We start from the raw sequence: 16,682 nt of genomic DNA, 5'->3' as shown, positions 1-16,682 counted from the left end.
CACAATTCATCGGATCTTGATAAACACACCACAAAAAGAATTACATCGAATAGATCTCCAAGAAGATCGAGGAGAACTTTGTATTGAGATCCAAAGAGAGAGAAGAAGCCATCTGGCTAATAACTATGGACCCAAAGGTCTGTGGTAAACTACTCACACATCATCGGAGAGGCTATGGTGTTGATGTAGAAGCCCTCCGTGATCGATTCCCCCTCCGGTGGAGCTCTGGAAAAGGCCCCAAGATGGGATCTCTTGGGTATAGAAGGTTGTGGTGGTGGAAATAGGGTTTCGTGGTGCTCCTAGATGTTTTCAGGGTATATGGATATATATAGGAGGAAGAAGTAGGTCGGTGGAGCTGCTAGGGGCCCACGAGGGTGGGGGCACACCTAGGGGGGCAGGCACACCTCCCTGCCTCGTGGCCTCCTCGCTCCTTTCTTGACGTCTACCCCAAGTCCCCTGGATCATGTTTGTCCCAAAAATAACTCTCACGAAGGTTTTATTCCGTTTGGATTCCGTTTGATATCCCTTTTCTACTAAACACTGAAATAGGCAAAAAATCAACAATTTGCACCGGGCCTTGGGTTATTAGGTTAGTCCCAAAAATAATATAAAAGTGTATAATAAAGCCCATTAAACATCCAAAACAGATAATATAATAGCATGGAACAATAAAAAATTATAGATACGTTGGAGACGTATCAAAGGATGACGGCGAGGTGCAGCGGGGACGCGGGGACGGAGCGAAGTCTAGCCGCCGGCGATGGATCCAGGCCCGGTCCAGGCGGGCGCGACAGCAAGGGCCCTGGACGGCGGCTGCTGCGGAAGGAGTCCAGTGAGGTCAGGACGGAGCGGCAACGGGGTCACGAGGGGAGGAGGCTGAAAGGCTTGCCGATGAGGAGGCTCTGAAGCGTCCCCAAGTCAGCATAGACAAGGACCCTTTAAGACTCAACGAGACCAATGTAAAACCAACCATGGATAGGCGGACCACTAGATGTCGAACCCCAATCTCATATCATGCATCTGTCGGAAAGATCCCCCAAGTTTCCTAGGGGCAGCACTGCAAGTGGCTCTGTTTTGGACCAACACTCAGAGGAGCACTGGCCCCCGGGGGGGGGGCTAAAATAAAGATGACCCTCGGGCTCGCGAAAACCCAAGGGAAAGTTATAGGTTGTTAGGCAAATGTAAAAGCAAGGTTGGGCCTTGCTGGAGGGGTTTTATTCCAAGCGAACTGTCAAGGGGGTCCCATAACCCAAACCGCGTTTGGAATGCAAATCAAGGAACATAACACTGGTATAACGGAAACTAAGGCGGCGAGAGTGGAACAAAACACCAGGCATAAGGTCTAGCCTTCCACCCTTTACCAAGTATGTAGCTGCATGAATTAAAATAAGAGATATTGTGGTATCCCAACATAAACATGTTCCAACATGGAGCAACCTTCATCTTCACCTGCAACTAACAATGCTATAAGAGGGGCTGAGCAAAAGCGGTAACTTAGCCAAACAATGGTTTGCTAGGAAGGTGGGTTAGAGGCTTGACATGGCAATATGGGAGGCATGATAGAATAAGTGGTAGATAGCGCGACATAGCGATAGTGCGAACAACTAGCAAGCAAAGATAGAAGTGATATCGAGGGTATGGTCATCTTGCTTGAGATCCCACAAGGAAGAAGAATGAGTCCATGAAGAAGACAAACAGACGTAGTCGAACGAATCCTCACAAACGGGACATTACCAAAACTAATAAGAAGAAGCAAAACTGGAAAGGAGCAAACAACATGGTAAACCAACAAGCATAAACATGGCATGATGCACAATCAATTATGATGCATGTTCGGATTAATGAAACATGGCATGGCAAAGTGCACAAACAAACTACAAGTTAAGTGGAGCTCAATATGCAACGAGTTGCATATTGATGAAAAACCACATTCGATTATTTAGTTCACTCCCGGTTATGTACCCAACAATATTAAATGTTATTAAACATGGCAAGGGGTGAGGCAAAGGTATGCTACACATTTTAGGCAATTTTAAGTGAGGCCAGAAACAACAAATAACCATTCCGGTAAATCCCCGCATGTCATTTAGCAATTGAAGCAAACAACAATTTAAACATTATTGATGTTGTTATCATGATGCGGATGACATTTGCAAGTTTTATGTAATATTTATGAAAAAGTTGATAAGAGCATGTTATGAAGCATTTTTCATCGTGGCGGAAACGAAAGGGGTGCCATGGCAACGAATCCGAAAATGATGCCACGGCAACATATCGGTTCCGGTAGCTCATGGAGATACCGGTGCAAAAGGAAATTTGACGGGAGCGTGTCATTCAAGGGGACGGTGGGGTTCTCCCGGATACCGGGTGTCCCATGTGTCGGTGGCATGGCTACCGAGGGACATTCACGAAACAAACGGGAACGGTGCAAACACGGGGTTCATCTCATACATCACACAACATCGTCCCCGGCGGTCGTCTCAACGTTATACCTTTGAAGCGTGTATTTCCGTACGGTTTGGATTCGATGGGAGTCGACGTTCTCGCGATGTAGTGGAAGTAGTCGTTCGCGGAAGTCATGGGAGTAGTGGTACACGTTCGTTTTTTGAGAGGTACTTGACACATCCGAGGTTTCCGGAGGCGACTGTAGTGGAACTTGGTGAATCCGAGTTCTTCGAAGGTCGTTATCAAACTTGGTCAAAAAACACGGCGTGGGTAGACGTTCACTCGACGGTCTTTGGCAACGATCGTCGTACACGGTTCGTAGACATTCGGGTCTTCCGTAGAGGTACTCGACGCATCCCGGATGTGTAATCGTACACGCACGTAGATGAACTTGGCGGGTCCTCAACGTCCCGGGACTTGGCGTTCGGTGCAGTACTTGTCGTGCAAAAGGCAAAGTCGTGGTACTTGGCGTATCCAAAGGGTACTTGGTCTTTGATCATAGGTACTTGACGGTCGTCAATGCTGAATGTGTGTTCATCGGAGCGGGGACTTGGCGAAAAAACCCGAAGGCGCTGCTCGTTGGACTTGCGACAAAGGTCAAGGGACAGGTCGAGAACTTTCTCTGACATGAGGTAGCAATGTTCACGCAGGAAGGAGGACTCGGGCAGGAACTCATCAGGAAGCACGGGAGGCAGGAGAAAAGGCACGGAGGCGCTGCTGGAGATGGCGATCTGGCATGGGAGGTCCACGGCGAGGTGGAACTCTGCCACTCGGGACGAGCAGAGGAGGCGGCGAGTGTCGTGCTCATTCCCGAGCAGAGGACGACGACGAGGGGCAGCGGGGACGCGGGGACGGAGTGGAGTCTAGCTGCCGGCAATGGATCCAGGCCCGGTCGAGGCGGGCACGGCGGCAAGGCCCCTGGAGGACGGCTGCTGCGGAAGGAGTCCGGCGAGGTCAGGAGAGAGCGGCAGGGGGGTCGCGAGGGGAGGAGGCTGAACGGCTTGCCGACGAGGAGGCTCCACAGCGAGGTTCACCGGCAACAAGCCTCACGGACAGAGGTGACCTGCAAGGGACGGCGCTCGCAGGAGGTCAACGGGATGAAGAGAATCTCCGGTGCTTGGGGTCGAGCTCGCACGCGAGGCCCTCGGGCACGAGGAGCTGGGGATCGGGCACGGGGATCCTCCCTGGTGCGTCACGTGTGTGGTGGCAGCGCTGAGGAAACGAACGGGAGGAGGAGGGAACATGAGATGGGGGATCAGGTGCCCTGGCGCTGTTGTTCCCTCTCTCTCTGGCGGCGGTGGAGGGAAACGATCGAACAAGGAGGAGGGGTGCATGGGATCGTGCTAGGTTAGCTAGGGTTAGAGCGGGGGTAGGTGGGCTTGCGGGGATGGGCCTAGTGGCCGACTCGGCTGTGGGGAAGGTTGGGCCGGTGAGAGGCCCAGTTGGGCTGGACTCTCTTCTCCCTCTCCCCTATTTCCTTCTCTTTTCATTAACAGAGAATTAAGAGAAAGGAAAAGAGAGAAGAGAAGGTTAGAGGAAGAATTTGGGCATGCGGTTAAGTTCCCCGGACTCATAAAAATGAGTTTGAACCAGGAAAATAGAAGTGGCCAAGGCCGAAAGTTTAAATTCAAACTCATTTGATTTAAATTCAAATGTTTTGAATAGGAAGTGAGGTTTGGGAAGGTCCAAAAAATATTGAGACTTTTGGTGGAGCCTCAAAAAAAATGGAGAAAGAATTATCGGCAAGGTTTGGAGACGAGGAATTGAGAAAGAAAAGGCATGGGGTTATCTTTGCACATGTGTTAATGGGCGATTCCGAAAAATGGAATATTTTATAATAGCTCCCTAAATATAGGGAGGGTATTTTTAAAGAGAAACCACCATGTGAGTTTCCTCAATTTAAATGGATCGAAGATCCATATGATTTATTTATTTGAGTTGCAAAGATGAATGACATGATGGCATGATGATATGATGCAATGCAAAATATGCAATGATGAATGCAACAAGCAAAACAAATCACATGACGAATCTTGGAAACGATGGAAGGCATCTGGAGTGCCGGTCTTGGGGCATCAAAATTTCTTAATCCTTTCTTATGAAATTTTGAAGCGTTATATTTCTTAAAGTTGATCTTCTTGTTTTTTTTATTTTTGAACTTCTTGTTTCCATTCTTTAATAATGAGGAAAATCTGAGTTTTCTATAGTCATCGAACTTCTATATCAAATTGCTCTAACTTTTTTATTTGAATTTATTTTATGTATTTTTAGAAATATAAAAATTGTAGTTTTGTTAGAAACATCAAACTTCTTCGTTATTTTGAATTGAACTTATTTGTTTTATTCTTTAGTAACCAAAAAAAATTGTGTTTTTAATTAAATATCAAACTTCTCCAAGTTTTTGAAATTGAACTTCTTGGTTTTAATCTTCAGTAACGATAAAAACTGAGTTTTTAATGTACATTGAATTACTCTATTTTTTAAAATTGAACTTATTGGTTTAAACTTTTGTATGGGGGAAAATCCGAATTAAAAAAAACATGGAAAATATTTTTAAAACTTTTTTTGTTGTTTTGTTATTTTAGTTTGAACTTATTAGTTATTCTTTTGAACGAGAATCTGAGATTTTTATCAACTTTGAACTTCTTTGTTATTTTAATTTGAACTTCTTAGTTTTATTCTTTAGTAACGAGGAAAATCAAGTTGTTTTAACCTCTTTGTTTTAAAATTTTGAACTTCTTGGTTTTTTTAATAATGTGAAAAATCCGATATTTTAATAGACATCGAACTTCACCATTTTTTAAATTTGAACTTCTTAGTTTTATTGGTTAGTAACGAGGAAATGCTTTTTGTATAAAAACAATGTTACGATGCCGTTATTTTTAATTTGAACTTCTAGTTTTTATAGAATGGGGAAATCAGTTTTTTTTTAATTTTCCTGGCCATGTGGATATTTTGATGATGTGTTCCTTTTTGGGGGGAACTTGTTGCGATGAATATTTTTAGTTTTCATTTTATTACCTTTCCCTCATCGAAACTTTTGTGTTGGCACGCACCTACACACACATACACTCACATGGTTTTAACACACATCTAACCATCAAGATGTTCTAAAATTTGAACTTCTGAGTTTTATTCTTTTAATAACGAGAAAATTCTGATTTTTTATGGGCATTGAACTTCACCATTTTTAAAATTTGAACTTCGTAGTTTTTGGTTAGTAACGGGAAATTCTCTTTTTCTTATAAACATCAAACCACTCTGTTATTTTAATTTGAACTTCTAGTATTTTAAAACGGGGAAAATCATTTATATATTATTTTTGAAATGTTTTTTTAAGTTGATTTTTAACTTCTTCCTCCATTATTATTTTTGAGCTTCTTCGTTTGTATTTTTTGAACTTCTCATTTTTTTTATAGTTGAGCTTCTTGGTTTCTAAAATAAACAACGAACTTATCCATTAGTTAAATTTCGACCTATAGGTTATTTTTGAAAGTAGGGAAAATCCATTTGGGAAAAAGGGTCACACGACCATCTTCATCATGCAAGGGTATGCAATGACCGGCACGAAGGCGTGCTCACTAGTGATACTTTCTTCCTTTTGTTCTCATTTGAACTTCGTCTTTTTTAATGATGAACTTCTCGTTTAATTTTTACATGGTTTTTTCCATGTGTTTTGAAGTGAGAGATTGAATGAAATCTGCTTGTTGATCTCACCGAAGTTTTTGATTTGTTTGAATGTTATTTTTCTTCTTTATTGTCAAGTATTTCATATTTTGAACTTTAACCATTCTTGTTTTTGAACTGTAAGCAATGAAAACATTAGAGCAGGCAATAACATTAGAGCAATAAATTTGAATTCCTTTTTATAAAGTTCTAGTGTGAATCGGAGTTTAAAAATACAAGCTTTTGTAGTTGACCGTGAGGAGTAGTCAAATAGAACGTTTCCTTTTGCTCTCAACCACAAGTTAGTTTTATCATTGAATAGTAGCATACATTCCTTATCCTCTCAAACACCACACATTTGTTATCCACACCATGTATGCACACTACTTTTTTTATCTCTTTTACTCCATCATTTTTTTTCGTTTTGTCTTCTTCCTGGTAAGTGGTGCAATCAATCACAAGCGGTAGCAACAGTGGCTCGGTGCTGGCCATTATTCTCCTCTGTTAGCAGTAGCAGAAACGTAAAAGGTACAATTAAGAGGAAAATGGTGCTACTGCCATAGCCTACACCACATAGCGAAACGTCGATGTTGCCAGTGCCCCACCAGCTGAACTTTCAGCCCGCGTGAAGCCGAACTTTCTGAACTAGAATATGTAGTAGAAGAGAAACAATAACCAACTGATCTTTCTGAACCAGAATATGTAGTAGAAGAGAAAAAACATGCATGAATGGAAAAAGGGAAGGAGTTACTAGGTCCATAACACACCTTTTTCGGTATCTTTCTAAAGGTTATGCACAATAAACTTAACAAGTTACAAAATCCAAGCTATGAAATGAGATACACGAATATGAGTGAGAGGCTGCAGGAACACGATGGACAATAAATTTAGTAGAAGTATGGCACAATATAGGGTTCGTGTAGATTTCTCAAAAAGCAAAGAGGAAGCAAAGAGGTGCTCGAGGAGGTGGACGACTAGCACTTTAGTCTTGTTGTGCTATGTTTTTGTGGCGATAACAGGAACATAATGTGTGGTAGATGGGGATGTCGACTAGCAGAGACGGCTCCACAGACATCTTTGTTTGACCTACCACGAGAACTCTGTTTGACCTGCCAAAGAGTACAATCCTGATGAGCCAAGAAAATCAACAGAAGCAAAGAGAACTATGTTTGACTTGCAAACATCTAAATTGCTGCAAGTCTACGAAAATCACAAAACAGAACATCTACAACCTACTGTTAGTTTCTTCTTCTTGTGTAACATACATTGAACTGCTGAAAGAAATCAGAATAACTGAACACTGCTAGAGTTTTTTTCCTAGTACGAAGATGCTGGTGATTCGCCTAGCAGGTGGCTGTCCATGGCGGCGGACGAATCTGGTGTGCGCCGCGGTGGCTAGCAGCAGTGGGGGGACAGGGGCATGCCGGCAGGATGTGACGGCGGGATCCAGGGGCACGCCGAAGGGAGGGCGCCGACGGGATCCGTGGAGGCTTGCGACGGCTGAAGCGGGATCCGGCTAGGCGGGGGATCCAGGGAAGGCGCGCGCGGCAGCAAGATTTCCGGGAAGGGCGCGCATGGTGGAAGGTGGTTTGGGGAGGTGTGCACGACGGGAGCTGTCCCGCAGGCAGATCTAGGGTAGGAGGCGTCGTGGAGGCCGGATACGGGGGGTGGAAGCAGCGCAGCGGCCGAGGAGGAGGAGGCACCCTGGCCGGATCCACGGGCGGAGGCGGCGCGTCGACCGGTTTCGGGGGCGGGGGCAGTCGACGCGGGTGGCGGATGAAGGTGGACGCGGGTGCGGAAGGTGCCCGCGGGGGGAGGGGCGGCGGCACAGCGAAGAAGGCAGGGACGGCGACACGTCGGAAGGAGGCGGGAGCGGGGGCGGTGCGCCGGGACGAGGCCGCGGCGGGATCGGTGGAAGGCCGTGGGATGGATCCTGGGAAGGTCGTGGGGAGAAGGTGGGCAGGTGGGTCAGGCTGTCGGGAGAGTTGTGGGGCGGGCTAGGTTTTTTTGAGTTCGAGAACACCTAATCAGGCTCTATACAGGGCGTTGTGATCCATATAACTATTCTAATCCTAAGACTTAAATAGTGTTGTCCTATATATATAAAGAGTACCACTATTCTAATCCTGGTATCAGAATAGTTATTTGGATCACAACGCACCTATAAGGACGGACAGGATCTTCCCGAACTCCCGAAAACGCAAAAGAAAAAAACCTCACCGGTCCCATCCAGCCCCTTCGACCGGCCCACTCCCCAGTCCCCACCCCACGAACTTCCCAACCACCACCACCTCTCGCTCTCGCACCACGTCTGGGCTCTGCCCCATCCTTCCGCCGCCGCCGACGACCTGGCTCCGGCGCACCTCCTCCCGCCGCCGCCCTGGCTCCAGAGCACCTCCTTCCTCCGCCCCTCGGCCCAAGCACGCCACCCGTCTCCGCCCATCCCACTCCTCGGCCTGACGGGCGTCCCACCGCTGCCCCGTCCCCGACGCACCACCTACCGCCGGCCCGCTCGCCCCAATGCCCCACCTGCTGCTGGCCACCTGAGCCGCCGCCCTCATTCGCGTGCTGTGCCGTGGTGACGCGCGCCCGTCCCTCCCTTTGCCCTGCTGCCAAATCCACAACGCGCACCCCCGCGACCCTCTCCCAGATTCACCGGTACAGGTGATGGTCGCGCCGCCTATGGGGAGCCCATAGTGTTTGATGCATCTCTCGGTCACCGCGTCCCGCTCCTCTTCCACCTCCTGCAGCGGCTGCGAGATCCTCTCGTTCTTCTTCTTTGTATGTGCCTCGCCGGTGACATCCGCTGGTGGTGGTGTAGCGGCCACCGCTGCTGCTGGTGGTGGTGGTTAGGAGGAGGAAGAAGATGCAGATCATTACAGATGGGGCAGGGCGTCGACAGGAGAAGCAGGGCGCGATGGTGGCCATGAGCCATGGCATCCAACTTCCTCTTGTTCACTGTAAAGTTCAGATACAAGAATGCCCAAAAGTTAATAGTGAGGGATCGCGGCTGTTTGATATTCATCTTATCTACAGCCGCTGTTCTAATCTCTCTCATGTGTATATTGTTGATGCTGCTCCATCTCTCTTTCTGTTGGTGTTTGTTGCCCACAACATGTTCGTGTTAATGCTAGGAGGAGTGCTGCTATTGAATTTTGTTTGTTGATGCTGGATACAGGACTGAACTTCGTGCTTGCCGGTTTGTGCTTGCAACATGGCATCAATACAGTAGTTTTCAGCAGCACAAAGTCACCAGAAAAAGGGCCCGGTCCTTGCTTGCCGGATCCCTCACCATGACCAGTCACCTCGCGCTGCCGGCGATCTGCCAAAGCCTAAGCGGCGACCTGTCCGAGGCCTAAGGGAGAACTTCGTGCTTGAACCTTTTCTAAATTACCATTGCCTGCAACGGGAGGGGCAAGCCTATAGTCCAGCACTATCACGAGATGAATTGCTTCTACTTTTCTTCTAAAATCTTGATGCCATGTCTTGTTTTGCATAATGGATGATTGTGTTCTTTTTATTCTTGATCATTTTTCTCAATTTTTTGCTCTGTGCATTCATGTGTTCTCAAACCTGTATTCTGTCTCCAGGTAGTGCCGCCGCATTCTCTGGCATGGCCCCGGCGCTGCACGCCTCTGCCCGATCTCCCGGCTCGCAACGGCGCGATTCTTCACATACTACCGGATTTCATCGGAGGAGGTCCCCCTGCTGCACCTCCGCCTCCTGGGTCCCGCTGGCGGAACTCGCCTGTTACTCCTCATGGCTGCACTACTCTCTCTTACTCTCCCTCTCTCTCTTTCTGATTGAGGCGATTTAATCGGAACAAATTCATGTACATGCTTGATTGCAAGTATTTTTTCCTAGATGCGAACAAGAACCCATGGCTTGCTATTTCTTATTTGTCAGACTGCGTAATCACGTGTTTGATTCTATGCAAAAAAGAAAGAATATGTGTAATTTCAAATACGCCAATGGCAGAAGTTTGAAATTCCTATCTAGTAAGAACAAAAAAGTATGCTCTCTAAAGCTGCTTGTGTTTATGACTAAAAAAATTGTTTTCTCAGGAACAAAACACTAAGTGATATTCTCTTCCCTCTGAACATAAATTTCTATTTCCAACTATAAAAGTAAACACTCTGATGTACAGTAATATCTTTATTTTTAAAAAAGAGAAAAACATGATGAGAAAGGTTGTAGAGCCGTATGATGTTCAGTTTGTTTCCCTTTCTAAAGTTCAATTTGTTTTGATTTTTGAAGTTTTGGTTGTTGATTTTCTAAAGAGAAAGGTTGCTTCACTTGCACTCCTCTATCTAGTCATGTGTGGTGATCTCCTCGACTCCTCGGTTTTCTACAAAAAAAATTAGTATGAAGTTTAATTCAAAAAAGAAGGTTTGATGCTTATTTAAGAACCATATTCTTCTAATAATAAAACAAAGAAGTTCAAATTTAAAAAGCAGAGAAGTTCAAATTTTATAAAAACCTCATATTTTTTCTCGTTACTAAAGAATAAAATGAAGAAGTTCAAATTAAAATAAAATTAAAAAATTCTTGTGAGAAAGGTTCACTGTGTATTTAGATGTCCAAAATACATAAAAAATTATGTTATTTTTTGTGTTTTAAAATAATTTTCTCAAACCAGAGAGAAGTTCAAGGTGATAGCAACCGGAAGTTCACATACTACATGGTGTGTATTTCATATAAGAAAAATACAATAAAGTGAAACAGAGCGAAGTTCAAACAGACTTGCCCTAGAAGTTCAACTACTTCACGCATTGCAAAAAACATCACATCATAAAAAGAGTGAAGTTCAAACAGACATGCCCGAGAAGTTCAACTACTTCACGCAGTGCATTTCCATTCGCAATGAAGGTAGAAATCATGATCTCGTCATTTTCTAATTTATTTCAAAACGGCAGGAATATCATTTGTGTAAGTTCAAGTCCTCGGACAGAGAAAGTTAAAAAAATATTGTGAGAGAGGTTTGTACAAAAGGAATATCATTTGTGTAACACTGGCGAAATGGATGACAAAACTACAAACGAAAATATGTCACGGAAGTTCAACGTGAAAACAGCAGGAAGTTCACCAACTACACTAAATGAATTTCAGATGAAAAACTTTTTAAATCGTCGCGAGTATGAAAAAATGATCAACATGGGAAAGTTGCGTGCTTACAACAGCTTTCCATCAGTGTATCGCTTGCTCAATTTCAATGAGTGGATGGAGAGCTACGAGCAGTGGATGAAGAGCTACGAGCAAGAAAAGCACGTGAAAAAACAGAGTGAAGTTCAAGTACACATGCCGAGAAGTTCAACTTCTTCACGCGGTGCATTTTTGAAGAATCTGTTTCGCAATAAAGGCAGAACGAATGATCCCACCGTTTTTGAAATTACTTGAAAACGGCTAGGAATTAGAGAAAACCATCAACACGGAAAGTTTTGCATTTTCTGTAGCTTTCTAACGGTATATGATTTGCCCCATTCCGATAAAAGTTGTAAAATTACAGTGAAAATACGTTTTAGCCATTTTCAAAATTGACATAAAATCGTAATGAATTGGGAGAAATAATATATACCAAAAAGTTTCGCATTTCCTCAAGCTTTCCAACACCATATAATTTGCTGCATTCGAACGTAAGGTTAAAAAATTAGCTCCAAAATACAAACTCGGTGGAACTTGTACCGTTTTCTAGATTACTTTTAAACCGTTCAAAATTAGAAAAACCTTTCAACAGGAGAAAGTAGCGCATTTTCATAAGCTTTCCAACGCCATATCATTTGCCTCAGTTGGATTAGCCGTTTAGAACACCTAGCCTTATTCTCATAACACTTCCGCACTGCAAAGAACACCCGAACCGGACCACACATGCAATAAAAAAGAAACCACCCACCCACCTCGCTACCACCTACCCCCACCACTCAACCCACTCCTACATCCCTGGTCAACGGCTACCCCCGACCCCCACAACCTCCCAGCGCGTCGCCCGTCCGCAAACTACCAGCACGCCGCCACCCACCGCCCACCTCGCTGCCCGTTCGCAACCTCCCAGCACGCCACTGGCCACCACCTCCCGCCACGCTGCCCGACCACCATCTCCCAGCGTGCCGCCGGCCACCACCTCCCACTGCGCCGCCCAGCCACCACCTCCCGCCGCGCCGCCACAACCACCATTCGATGCGCCATTAGCCCACCTCCGCCGCACGGTCCAGGTGAGGACCCCACGTCGTTGTCCCCCCGAAGCACAACGGGGGCTCGTCGGGCACCCACTTCCCGGCCCCAGATCCGTCCGCCGTCGGTGCTCCTTCCCCCTTGCCGGCGACCTCGGTTCTCCTCGGAGGCTCCTGTGCGGGGGCATCCGGAGGAGGTTCGAGGTGCTCGAGGTAGCCGGCGGATGGCCTTCCCCGCACTAGATCCAGCGCCTCCATCAAGTACGGCCATGCGACCCACCACCTCCCATGCTCTGAGGATCCGCATGATCCTGAACTCCAGCTCGTATAGTTGTCGGATCCCCAGCACCCCTGCAATCCGCCTGGTACACCCATACAATGTGGAGCGCACGTGCCGTCAACCGCCCACCAACGCCTCCTGCTTCCTCCTCCCCACGGGGAGGTTTCTTCCAGATGCAGTGTGGCAACGCAGAAGCGTGCGGTTCCATGGCATTCTTTATGTATCTCAATTCAATCCCCCTCAACTCTTCCATATCCCCTCGTCCGTCCCTGCGTTCTGCTCCACTGAGCCGTTGGTGGGTGCACATAGATCTCCCCTCCACTCCTCACAGTTCGCCGAGGGCAGGGGGACGGAATGAACTGCACCCGATCCATCTCGGACGAGTGATTCAAGCATCCCCAGAGTGACTGCACTGCAACACCCGGACAACTGCACTGCCTGAGGATCGTGGGCGAACAACTCTTGTGGGTGTCCTCTAAAAGCAGCCGATACCCGATTCAACAGGAGTGTTGCTCCTTCGCCTGCTTGACGAACCCCTCCTTGCACGGTAACCCCTGCTCAAACCCCCTCTCTCTGCTCGATCACGTGACCCCAAGCCCCTGCCACCGCCGCCCCACCCCAGGCCCCCGCTGCGCTGCCCCCACATCGACATCTCCTGTAGCTGGATCCTGCGGGATCCGCCTCCATCGCGTCCCGCCTGGACCCACACCACCGCGGCTAAGCCAGCTCCCCTGTCCCGCCTCCTCCCCATCCTCGACTTGACGGCTGATGGCCGCGCAGGGAAGGTGCGCGAGGAGGTCCATCAGTGTGACGCCCTCGATTCAATCGTACACTAATCATATACGCAAATGTGTACGATCAAGATCAAGGACTCACGGAAAGATATCACAACACAACTCTAGACACAAATTAAAAAAATGCAAGCTTTATATTACAAGCCAGGGGCCTCGAGGGCTCGAATACATAAGAGTCAGTGGAAGCAACAATATCTGAGTACAAACATGAGTTAGACAAGTTTGCCTTAAGGAGGCTAGCACAAAAGCAGCAACGATCGAAAAGGCAAGGCCTCCTGCCTGGGAGCCTCCTAACTACTCCTGGTCGTCGGCGGCCTCCATGTAGTAGTAGCACCCTCGGGCTAGTAGTAGTCGTCGGTGGTGTCGTCTGGATCCTAGGCTCCACCATCTGGTTGCGACAACCAGAAAGAAGAAAGAAGGGGGAAAGGGCGAAGCAAAGCAACTGTGAGTACTCATCCAAAGTACTCGCAAGCAAGGATCTAAACTACATATGCAACATTATCAAAGGAAGGCTGTATATGTGGATTGAGCTGCAGAATGCCAGAAGAGAAGGGGGAAAGACTAGCTTATCGAAGACTAGCATCTTCTCGAACCCACCATCTTGCAGCAATAGGAGGGAGTAGAGTAGCATAAAGTAAAGTAGTAGAAGTGTTATCAACCTCGGCCAGAGATCCTCTCTCGACTCCCTGCGAGAAAGCAACCCCAGAGCCATACTATCTAGTTATCATCACAATCCAATACTCATATCCAGGTCTCATCTCAAGTATCCAGTTCTAGTTGTATCGATTGGGATACAACTCCAAGTGTCCGTTACCGTAGGACAGGCTATCGATAGATGTTTTCTTCCTTGGAGGGGTGCACCAACTTACGCACCACGCTCAATTAACTCCGGCCGGACACACTTTCCTGGGTCATGCCCGGCCTCGGCCAAACAATACGCCGCAACCTGACCTAGGCTTAATAGAGAGGTCAGCACGCCGGACTAAACCTATGCCCCCAGGGGTCATGGGCCATCTCCCCGGTAACTCCTGCATGTTGCGTGGGCGGCCGGTGAGCAGACCTAACTACCTCCTTCAACAAGGCAGGTGCTTACGCAGTCCAACCCGGCGCGCGCCGCTCAGTCACTGACGTCTATTAAGCTTCGGCTGATGCATACGATGCAGAACGCGGTCAGTGCTATCAGGCCAGAGGCCCGTCGGATCAAATATCCAAATCGTAGTGGATTAGGAACACGCGGTAACAAGCAGAGACTCACGAAAGATGTGACCCCGTTGCCCCGTCTCGAGGACTTGCGGCAAGGGCAAGGAATGCCTGGCCACGCCTCGTAATTATCTCGCGGGCACCTTCCAGGTCCGTCCGACTCCACATCCTTGCAATTAAGCTCGCGCGGGTACCCCTCAGGGCCAACCCGTCTTTAGTAACAGGGTCCAGTGCAAAGTCATAGTAACCATAGTAACCGTGTGGTTAACACCAAGGGGGAAAACCTGAGGAATCAGCCTTGTCGGATTTCCACTCGATGTAAACATCAAGGTGAACGTAAGAGGAACCACCCTCGAGGTTCACACTTGAGGGGTTGCATGACAGAGTCGTATCGGAAGTGGTTAAGGAGGAAATCACCATCGATGACCACAACCGAATAGCTACTCTACAGAGATCTCATCAGGAGTAATGTATGAGGTTCCAACCTCGGCACTCGATGGTAACTCTGCAGAGTCGAGCAACAAAGGGGCGTGATGTGACGTGAGGTGTCGGGGCCTGGCCTTCAATCCCGTTGATCGGGTCTTCTGATAATCCAGCGGGGCAGTCGGGTCAAGTGAAGGGGTCACTGATGGGTCTCTAACCAACCTATACTAAGCAGTTTAGGATAAGCAGGTAGGTAACAATAGCAGGTTACGATAAACAGGCTATGCAGCAGAATAGGAGCAAACAATAACAGCAGCAAAATCTAATGCAAGCATGAGAGAATGGAATGGGCGATATCAGGATGATCAAAGGGGGGGCTTCCCTGGAAGCTCTGCTGAAAAGGAAGAAGTGTAGTCGTCGATGTAGTCAATCACAGGGACAGCATCGGTCTCAGGGTCTACCGGAGAGAAAAGGGGAAAGAAACAATAAATATAAAGCAAACAAAGCATCATAATGCATAACATGGCAATACACGGTGCTAGAGGTGAACTAACACGGTACTACACGTTGAAGATGGAGAGGGAAAACATCCGGAGGGGTTTTCCGGGTGTTAGGCATTTTCCGGACAAATGAAAGAGAGGGAAAAGTTCCATGTTCAGCATGCTAGGGTATGTGACAGATGAACGGACTGTGTATTCGGATTCGTCTCGTCGTTCTGAGCAACTTCCATATATAAAACTTTTTCATCCAATTTACAGATTATTTTATATTAATTTTTCAAGTTTAAGACAACTTATGAAATTTTGAATTTATTTTAAAACGAGTTGACCAAGTCAACCTGACTAGTCAAATGGGGTGTGTGTGGCCCACATGTCATAGGAAGCAACTAAAATATTCCATTTAATTAGATTAATTAGTCCAAGGGTCCACTTGTCATAGACTAGTAGTTAATCTAACTAGTAGTTAGCCCTAAACTACTTTGCACATGGCCGGCCAGAGGCACAGCCAGCCTCACGGCTTGTGCGCACACATGCACAGCACATGGCCGCAGCCATGGCCATTTGTAGCGGCTAGAGCAGCAGCTAAGTAGCGGCAGCAGTAGGTAGTAGATGCGGCAAGCAAGCAATACCAGCAGCAGCAAGAGCAATACGCGGATCAGCGCATCCGGCAGCGTAGTGGCGAGCAGAGCAGGGAGCAGCTGCAGCCACAGCAAGCAGCAATAGCAGTAGCCGAGCAGCAACAGCGGCGCAGCAGCGGCACTACAAGGAGAAAGATGCAGCAGGGCGAGCGCGGGCACACGGCCAGGGCGCGGCGGGCGCACGCACGCGCAACCGGACGCGGTCAGGGGCGCGGCCACGGGCGTCTGAGTATGGCTGCATGCACAGAGCTTTGGACACGATAGGGCGAGCAGCCTACGGCATCGAATCAAAGGGGAAAATAGGGGGAGATGGACGAGAAGCTCACTGCAAGCTCAATGGCGAGGTCGGGGAGGCCGGGGACGGACCGGAGCTGTGGCAAAGGACAACGAACGCCGGTGATGTACGCGACGAAGATGGCCTCGATGGCGAGTGCACAGGTCGTCCCCGCTTGATTTGGTCCTCGGGATGGACGGAGTAGACCGTGATGGTTCTCCTGGACGTCTTCTCGTAGCGTGGGGAGCATGGTGGCCGCGACATCGACGACGACATGGGGACGGCGGCCCTCGGG

General features: G+C 47.7%; 2 long non-coding RNA genes across 2 annotated transcripts; one reads left to right on the top strand and one right to left on the bottom strand.

Moving 5' to 3' along the window:
- Positions 1–6,769: 6,769 nt before the first annotated feature.
- On the bottom strand, positions 6,770–8,128 carry LOC119316828. Its single transcript, XR_005153332.1, has 2 exons — positions 7,344–8,128; positions 6,770–7,220 (listed from the first exon to the last, which is right to left on the bottom strand). It is a non-coding gene; the product is annotated as an uncharacterized LOC119316828 (long non-coding RNA).
- Positions 8,129–8,341: 213 nt separating this feature from the next.
- On the top strand, positions 8,342–10,002 carry LOC119316827. Its single transcript, XR_005153331.1, has 2 exons — positions 8,342–9,071; positions 9,702–10,002. It is a non-coding gene; the product is annotated as an uncharacterized LOC119316827 (long non-coding RNA).
- The last annotated feature ends 6,680 nt before the right edge of the window (positions 10,003–16,682 follow it).

This window comes from Triticum dicoccoides, chromosome 6A (genome assembly GCF_002162155.2).
Source record: "Triticum dicoccoides isolate Atlit2015 ecotype Zavitan chromosome 6A, WEW_v2.0, whole genome shotgun sequence".
NCBI lineage: Eukaryota > Viridiplantae > Streptophyta > Magnoliopsida > Poales > Poaceae > Triticum > Triticum dicoccoides.
The sequence above is the reverse complement of the archived record's forward strand: the minus strand, read 5'-3'. Positions and strand labels throughout refer to the sequence as shown.